Source organism: Chrysemys picta, chromosome 2, assembly GCF_011386835.1.
Source record: "Chrysemys picta bellii isolate R12L10 chromosome 2, ASM1138683v2, whole genome shotgun sequence".
Lineage (NCBI taxonomy): Eukaryota > Metazoa > Chordata > Testudines > Emydidae > Chrysemys > Chrysemys picta.
In genome coordinates this window covers 229,842,523-229,851,982 of record NC_088792.1, presented here as the reverse complement: position 1 = coordinate 229,851,982, position 9,460 = coordinate 229,842,523, and positions in this window count along the sequence as shown.

Sequence of the window (9,460 nt, the reverse complement as noted above, 5' to 3'; positions counted from 1 at the left end):
TGTAGGACAGTACAATGGACACCTATAAAATTAGCATTTACCAATGGCTATCACATGGTAGTCTGAAATAGTGCTGTAATTTATAGTTCTAGTTATAGGAAATGTAAATAATTGCTGTATCTATACCCTTGGGTAGTGACTATTGGTAAGTATTGACTTTTTAATGGTGACCATTACATAAAAATAAATTAGTTCTTGTAAAATACTGGAGTAGAATGTGTACTGTATGGAGACTTAAAACTTATGAGTACAGGAGAAAGGCAAGGTACTTTAATGTTGTCAGATAATTTATTGCATAGGCACTTTGGTTAAATCATTTGTTAAATCAAGTCTTAAATTTACTTTTTTATTATGCAAAAATATGCTCATTTTATTGTTATCTTCTAGTCCCCCTCCTACATATTTGTCTGTTACATCCATCTGTTGTCTTGTCATAAACCTGGCTTGTAAGCTATCTGGGGTCAGATCTGTCCTTTTCACAAGATATCTATAAAGCACCTAGCATGAGCAGGGCCCTGTTCTTTGACTGGAGCCTCTTTACTAATGTAATGTAAGTAATCAGTAATATATTTCTTAAAAATTATCTTACAGCAATTTAAAATTTTCCTGCCTTTCTCATTCAAATGGTGAACTGCAATTTCTGCTGGAAAATGTGTGGGCAAATCCTCTGTGCTCTTTTAAAAATGTCAGCCACCAGACTTTATCTTACCAGGTCATTTCATAATTTTGTCAAGTCCAGTGTCCTTCCCCCCAGGGCTAATAAGTAATTCTTCAAAAGATGGCAAAAACGTCTATAATGCACTTAAGCAATTGTGCAGTGCTGTTCTCAGAGACACCAGTGCCATTTAGGGACACTGAAATAGTAATAAGTTTTTTATATATATAAAACAAACCCAAACCAGCCATACAAAATAACCTCTCTTGAAAATGCATGTATATGTGTGCATATAATTAATATAAAATACACAATCAAATCCAGGTTGCAGTTTCACCCACAAAGAATTAGAAGCAAAAATGTGCTACTCACATTTTGTTTTCAGAGAGCTTTAGTCTTTGGAATATTTTTGAATATTCAGGCAACACTTCAGCGTTCCCTCTCTTCCTTTGGGTGTTGAGGAAGGCATAGTCTCCACAAACAGCTGTTCATTATGATGCCACTAAAGCCCTTTTCTGTATTTCTAGCTTTGGAATTCAGAGCTACCATTAATTGATGTATGTAGATCTATACAAACATCAAAAATAAACCATAATACATTTGAACCTGCCCTCCAAATGTTCAAATATTTCAAAATTAACATTTAAATGACTTCCATTTATTTTTTTAAAAAAAATCCTCCATATTTTGTAGCCTATTAAACTTGAAAAATAAAGAAGTCATACACGTTTCCCTGCAGGAAGAAAGGATATATTTTAAAAATGAAGAAAACCACATTTTTTTCTAGCCAAGAATGTCAGAAAAACTTTTGATATTGAAATCTGAATTCACTTTTTGTTAGATATTACTAAATCAGTGCTTTTCCCTGCTAAACTGCATGTTACTCTTAATGATAATTAAGATGTTAAGAAAGTGGTGTCAAATTACTTCACAAGCAGTCTAGCAAAAAGGAAGGATAATTTGAATGATAATATGGATGGTCCTGACCATGATATAATTTCAGAGGCTTACTTAGTAAATATGATTAGACCTGGTCACTTTATTTGTGAATTGTCACTTATGATATGGATTCTAACCATTGTAGGTTAAAAAAAATGTCAGATTTGAAAATCAAAACCTGAAAAGTTTTATTGTAAAAATTTCAGTTTGGGGTTTCTGGGTTTTCATAAATATTCTTTAGCTTGGTAAAAAAAAATGTTGATGAAAATATTTCACTAGCTCTAATAATGATTGCATTATGACTTTAAAAGTACTAGGAATATGGCAAATCTAATGCAGTAGTCATGTAATAAACTCTACTTGTATACTTTACTCACATCTGTATCGCTATACCGCAATAGCTGTCCTAATACTAGAATTTTATCACCAGCTCTACATAGTTCCGTTATCAGAATGAATCAGAGTTTCCTGCTCATTGTACAACTGGACAAAAAAAGGAAAAAGGAAAGCCTGGTGGCCAACACGCGGCTTTGGCCTCCAGTCCTACTGAATCAGGGACTTTACTAGAGTGCTGTTCTTTATCAACACAAGGCAGTGTTCCTGAAGTGCCATAGCTCCATCTGACATAGTTTGGGACACCAAGTTCATCTGCTGCCCAAGACCCATAAATAACTTTCTGATTTTCTTCAACAAGCTAGAGGTTAATAAAGTGGGGATGTTGGATTCCCTGATGTTTTAAGTAATTTCATGGAAAACTTAATGCTGTAGGACACTGGTTAGAAAGGCTATTACCCTCATCAAACTACTGCACTTCTTTCTTATTATTTTCCACCAATTTCTTGGCCTTGTACCTCCTCTCCCTTCATTTACTGCAAATGATTCTTCAAAATGACACTCTGTGGTTGGGTGGAGACAGTATTGAAGAAAACTTAATCCCTAATCAGTGTCCTGTCAGTGCTAGTAGTACTGTGAATTTTTCTTCCTCCTCTTGCTTGCCGGAGCCTATATACAATGCAGGGACCTAAAAATTCATTGCATTGTTGTCATTCAAACTGCATTTCGTGCCCTCTAGCCAGGCTGCTCTTGCTGCAGTCTTGTGAAAGAGTCAGCCAGTGGCCTCTAACGTAACTGATCAAACAAAATGAGGGTGATCCAAAATATCCCAAGCAAATAAACAAAATCCCACATTTCGCTTGTTTATTCCCTTTCCTGTTCTCCTCCTCTTGCATTGCTGTCCTTGTCTGTAACATCTCACCCTTCTCTATATTTTCATTTTTTATCTAAAATGTTTTCAAGGTATTTTTTTCTTTTCTAATTTGACTTCTCCTTCTCTGTATGTTTAGCTTCAATATGTTTCCTCACTCCCCTCCATTTACTCTCATTTGCTCCTCCCTCTCTCCTTTAGTTGTTTTAGGGAGCAATTTAGAGCACGAGCAGCTGTTGTGGGTGTTCTAGATCGTTAGCTAGTGGAAGATTGAATTGACAAGTGTCAGTCAATGCATGTGAGTTGAGATCCCTGAGCTAGTCACTTGACCTGTCAGTCACTGAGAAGAGAGGTGGTTTATCCAACTCCACTGTAGGCTGAGGTACTGTGCATAATCCAGTGGAGATGTCAAGGGGTACTTCCATCCCTTTGGGTATGTCTATTCTACATCTGGGAGTGACACTCCAAGCCTGGGTCCATGGATCTGTGCTGGTGGGCTTGTGCTAGTGCACTAAAAATAGCTGTGTAGACATTACTTTGACATTGTGACTTAGGCTGGAGCTCGGACTCTCAACTCTAAGTATCTTGTGGTGTGTCTGAGGCAAGCCCAGTATATTTGAGTCTTGGGAATTAAATCATTGCGCTAATGTACTATTAGAGCTGGTCAATTTTTTTTGTTCTAAATTTTTTTAATGAAAATGGCCTTTTTTTAAAATGAAAAGTTTCATAGATAAGCAAAAATATTTTTCCTTAAATGTTCTGGGTTTTTTTTAACAAAACAAAATCTTCTCAGTTTTTACTTTGTTTTTCATTTTCTCATTTTGTTTTTGTTTTCCCTCTTGCTCCCCCTTTTTTCAATGGCAAAATGGAAATGGCAGGGAGGGAATGAAAATGTTTTAAAAATGTAACTTGAATAAGATTTTTTTTCATTTTTGAAAGATAAAAGTATTCATGCCTTTCTGAAATATACAGAATGGGAAATTATGAACTTTTCAATTTTTTTTTTCAAAAAGTGATTTGCATTTTTTGACAATGTTACCATTTACTATAGTTCCACTAATACTTGATCCATCGAGGAGCTTAAGTTTGAAAGAAAATAATTGTATGTGAAGGGCTTGATCCAATGCTCATATATACATGGCTTTGCACCAGTGTGTATCTTATACCATCTCTTACTGAGCACCTGTGTGCTAGTGCAGCTGTTTTTACAAGATAGAATCATAGAATGTACGGCTGGAAGGGACCACAAGAGGTCCTCTAGTTAATCCCCTTGCTGCGCTGAGGCAGGAATAAGTATACCTAGATTATCCCTGATCTAACCTCACCTCATTGGTGGACATGGAGAACAACTGATCACCGTCTTCTTTATAACATTTTACATATTTGAAGACTGTTCACATGCCCCCTCAGCATTTCCTTCTCTAGGCTTCATGTGCCCAATTATTTCAACATTGCAAGAATTATAGTAACATAAGCCACTCTAAAAATTTCACTCATCACAGAAATAAATGTATGTGTTTATCAGAAATGACCAACCTAAAAGCTGGATCAGAACATTGCTGCACTTTGGAGTAGTTTTTTAAACTGGCTCTGGACCTGCATCTAATTTTCAGAGATGATTCCTGATGGTAAAATCCAATCACTCCTGAACCTTGGGATGTTCAATATCCAAATCTGTGTGGTTCAGATAATATGTGAACATGTTTCTGAAGATTCATGTGAATTTTCTACAACCAAACATAGTAAAATTATTTTTGATTTCATTGATTGGGACAAAGACAAGCTAAGATATTAGTAAAATATCCTAATATATTTGGAATGATTAAAAATGGTAATTCTCTATTTGTCCCATCTTACTGTACAGTTATGAAGCTAGTAAAACACATTCTGATCAAAGCATGAAAGTTATTTGATATAAAAAAAATCTGTATGAATTCCATAAAGGTTTGAAAGAAAATGAAAAGTGGTGGGAGGGAAACATTCCCATGTGTAATCTTGGAATCTGTTTACAATTAAATGTTTTGAAAATTTTATGAGGTTCTAGTTGGAGGGGTAAGCAAGAGTTGGCCCAATCTAAACAACAATTCCCAGGTGACATTAGTGATAGAAAAGTGAGTGAAACTTCCCCAGAATGTTCTGCCTAAAAGCACTTTTGATTTTGCAGTTCATGTAATGTACATTAATTAGCAGCTCCTGCAGTAAAGTTGAGATTGATATATGAAGGAAGGTAAAATACTAAAAGCTGGAGACCAAAAGTTTTACTTGAGACACAGCACTACCTATGAACCATATTTTAAAATGCATTTTGAGATTTCAGCTAATAATGTGAATGACATTCAGTGAGATTGCCAAATGCTGGTAATTTACTTTCATTTTCACATTAATGTGGGCCCACCTGTGATGAATTGGAAACTAAATAAGCACATCAGTTTTAATTAGATATTTCAGAGACTGGATCTAGTTAAACAGCAACATTCATTCTTATCTATTAAACAATCAAAGAGACTAACACATTCCTCACAGTAAGTTTTTCTCCTTCCAGTTCACCTTCCTTGCTTTTTTCTTAGAAAAAAACAACCCCCTTTTCTTATTGGAATATTTTAAATGAGATTACTTAAACTGGTATATACATACATAACATAAGGTTAATACCATATGTATCACCTAATTGACTAAATTAATTATTTTTCCAAAGTAAGAGAGAGAAATTAACCTCTAAGAAGACTCCAAAAATTGCTATCTGCCACAAAACAAAATCATTCAAAAAACCAATGCAGTTTGCATGAATTTTCACTTCAGGCTTCACAAAATGGTGATTTATTTCCATCAGATCTTATCTTTCCACTATGCCTTTGGGATCCAAAACTAGCACTGTGTGGACCAACTAGAATGCTATTCTTGTATATCTTTCATGCTGTGCCACTATTTTCCGGAGGAAAAAACTGCTTGAGAAGGGAGTCAGACTGACAACTACAGAGATTGGAAGGTCCTCTATCCTTTGGATAGGTACAGCATGGGCAGTGACAACCAAAACTTCCTCATGCTGTCCCACATGTGTACTTCAGTTTTTCCATTGGAGGATTTACCTCTAGGGCGTTTCCCAAATTTGGGAGCCGCTTGTGTAGGGAAAGCCCCTGGCGGGCCGGGCCGGTTTGTTTACCTGCCCCGTCGGCAGGTTCTGCTGATCCCAGCTCCCTCTGGCCGCAGTTCGCTGCTCTAGGCCAATGGGAGCTGCCGGAAGCAGCGCGGACCAAGGGACGTGCTGGCCGCCACTTCCAGCAGCTCCCATTGGCCTGGAGCAGCGAACACGGTTAGTGGGAACAGCGATCGGCGGAACCTGCGGACGGGGCAGGTAAACAAACCGGCCCAGCCTGTCAGGGGCTTTCCCTACACAAGTGGCGTCCCAAGTTTGGGAAACACTGCTCTAGGGGTTAAAGGCTTCAGTCTTCATATCTGTTTAATCCATGGTATCTTGATCTTGGGTTTCTTTCATCTTCTACATCTGCAGTGATTGCCCTAAACACTGGGCTATAGAGTCAGTTTCTCTCTCTCTCTCTGGCCCAATGAACAATTAATTTATACAAAATGGAATAACTCCAGCAAGAAACATAGAGATTACTGTAATCTATAGAGATTGGTGATGGAATTTAGATCACTTTTAATTTTGAGGGTCATGGAGGAAGGTTCATATCCCCAGGTTAGAACATGTTTTTCAGTTTTGATTCTAAGCCAGATTTAAATATGGTAGAGGCCTATTTTCCAGTTTCAGTTTACATAATATGCACAATACGGAAACAATTCTTTACACAGAAGCACCTTCCTTGGTGACTGCCTAGTCCCTAGTGATGCTCCTTAATGGAGAATTGCCATTTTATCAGGACTTTCCCAGCATGCCTTTCTGTGGCTAGCCCTTTAAATTTGGCAAACATACCTAAAGTGGCCATTCTGTAACTGGCTGCTGCTTGTTGCGTCTCCCTCTTTTATTGTTGGTAAGCACTCTTACCTTTTGTTACGTTTTCCTTTTCTCATTCCTCAGGACATGGCACATTCTCACAATTCAGATGAAGTCAAAAATATCAGATTTTAAGATTGGGCCCAATCTCACAAGATTTCTGCAAACTCTTGAAGGTACTCAAGAGATTTTTGCATCAGGGCCTTGAAATCCTAGCCATAATTCAGTCCCTAACCTAACCCAAATCCAAGTCAGCATACTGCCTCAGCCTATTTCTAACAGCAAGGCCCCTGCACTGTTTTTGTCCCCTGCTAGTTCACCCAGTTAAACAGTTTTTCTATGTCTCAAAGTGCCAACAAAGTGGTTAGTGACGGAGCATACAATACACTGCCTTTTCCTCCCCCACCAAAAACACATTTTCCTGCTTGCGTTTTAGCAATCCTGGGAACTGACTGTGTGTTGCTATGTGGATTAGTAATGCTGAACCAGGTGTGTGTTGGTTCAATGGTCTCAGCCCAAGAATCTGGGCAAAAGTTACATCACAGGGGACCGGGGATTTATTTAGCTTGATAACACCACAAATGAGCAGGAGAAACTTGGAATATGAGGTTTCAGACACTTTCCTATAACCTGTGTATCCCAAACCAAAATCAGTGAGTTTGATAAAGCCAAATGTGACAACAGCCTATCTCTAGTTTAAGCAGTTCTTGGGCTGCAAAACTGCTATTTTCACAAGTCAAAAATGCAGTTTAAAAAAAATCAGCTTGATCTTAGCTTTCTATAATGTCCAGCACATCTAGTAAATCCTTTAAAAGTGTGGTTGCATGTCAACCTTTGGTATCTAAAACATCCAATCTGTCCCTGGCGGAATATGATTTTTTTTTTTAATCTTTCTTTAAAAAACAACTGTGGTTTCCTTTTAAAGTTGGTTAATGTAGAGAGTGTACATCATGAAAGAGGAAGTGAACAGTACAAGAATGAACATAATATTAGCAGTCAGGAACACCCAGGTCCTAGTCACTCCCAGCTTTGCCACTGTATTGCAATGTGTCTCTGATTTTCAGAGGGTCTGACCCTTTGCAACACCAATTGAAGTCAATGGGCATTTTAGATGCTCAGGCTTTTAATCCCTCTACTTCCATTTCCCGATCAGTTAAATAGGGAAAATAATATTTAGCTGCCTCAGTGGGTGTTGTGATTAAAGTTGGTGTACAAAGCAATTTGACTATTGTAAAGCACTAAATAGAGTAAGTGTTCAGTAAGGACTAAGACATCCACAGAGTTTAATAGAAATGGGTTTCTAGTGATTCAAATAAATTGCTTTACAAACAAGGCAGAAATTTTCAGGGCAGATCTCATTCAAAATGTACAAAGGGGAACAAATGGGTTAAATACTCTAGGCCAATGTTGACTCATCATGTAACAAAACCTGCTAGAGCTGGTTAATGATGTGTCTGATACTTTACCAAGTGACATAATGTTGAAATTTGGAATCAAAGCTGTCAGGAAATTGCTCTTCACTCAAACACAAAATAATCAATATGAAAACCTGTTGAAATCCCCCTCTCCTGAGCCAACCTACTAATGGGGCAAGAGAGGGGATTGCCTCACCACAGATCTTCCTGATCCTTCTAGAAATGCTGCAGCTTTGCAGAGAAGTTTATGGTTGCAAAGAAGAGCTTGAAATCATGAACCAGGTGTAGATCAATGCAGTGGTGTTTTTCTGAGTCTGCAGACAGCTTGCAGCAGAGGGAAGTGCAGGAGGCTTTCAGGGAGGAAGCCACTAGACGTCATCACCACCATCAGAGCAGTGCCTGTCCTTGTTGCCCTGGAAGGTCCCACTAATATATGGGACTATATAAGGGTATGTCTGGGATCCCAGATTGTCTTCATTCTGCTCCAAATATATCTACCCCTCAAGGTTTATTGTGAGGATTAGTGTATTCTTTGATTATAGATACAGCATTACCCCTGCAATTTTGATTTAAAATAAGTGCCAAATGGTGCTCTGGGGATTCTTCATGTTGAGTAAGAAAGGGTGGGACCAAACCCATTGTCAAACCTGAAAAACAACTTCTTGAAGTTCTAAATTCTTCTGTGAACTATAGGTGGCATTTCAAATCTCCAGGCCTGTTAGTGTCATGTTACAGTGCAAACTACGCTTTAGACCCCTTTCAGTCCGTCTCGAGTTACACCTCTTTGGGGCCAGGTTTCTCTACCTTCCTCCTCTCTGGGTGGAACATACAGTCCAACCACTCTGGGACTTCATCTCTGGGTGTCAACCCCAGCTTTCTCAACCATGTTAATCACCCAGGTCCAGCTCTGTTTGGTACCTTTTTCTGCAGGAGCCCATGATATCAGCTGATTAAAGTGACTCAAAACCAACTTTTTCAAAACAATGAACTCTTTATTTATTCGTCCAAAGTTACATAGCATTTGGAGAACAAAGGGTAAAAAACAACAAAAGCCCTTGCTGCATATCTCCTTACTTAAGCTTAATCTCTCTCTCCATAGCTCAGGTAGGTCCAATTTTTCCCCATCTCTGGGATGAGACAGTCAGCCTGCTTGCTGTAGTCCCTGTGTCTCTCTGTCAGTTAGGGTGTCAGCTTTAGTCTGCTGACAACTCACTCAGCCCCCATCCTTCCTGAGATCAGAATCTTGAAAATTTAGGATCCCCTTTGATTCTGGATTTTGGTCTGGGAAGAATAAA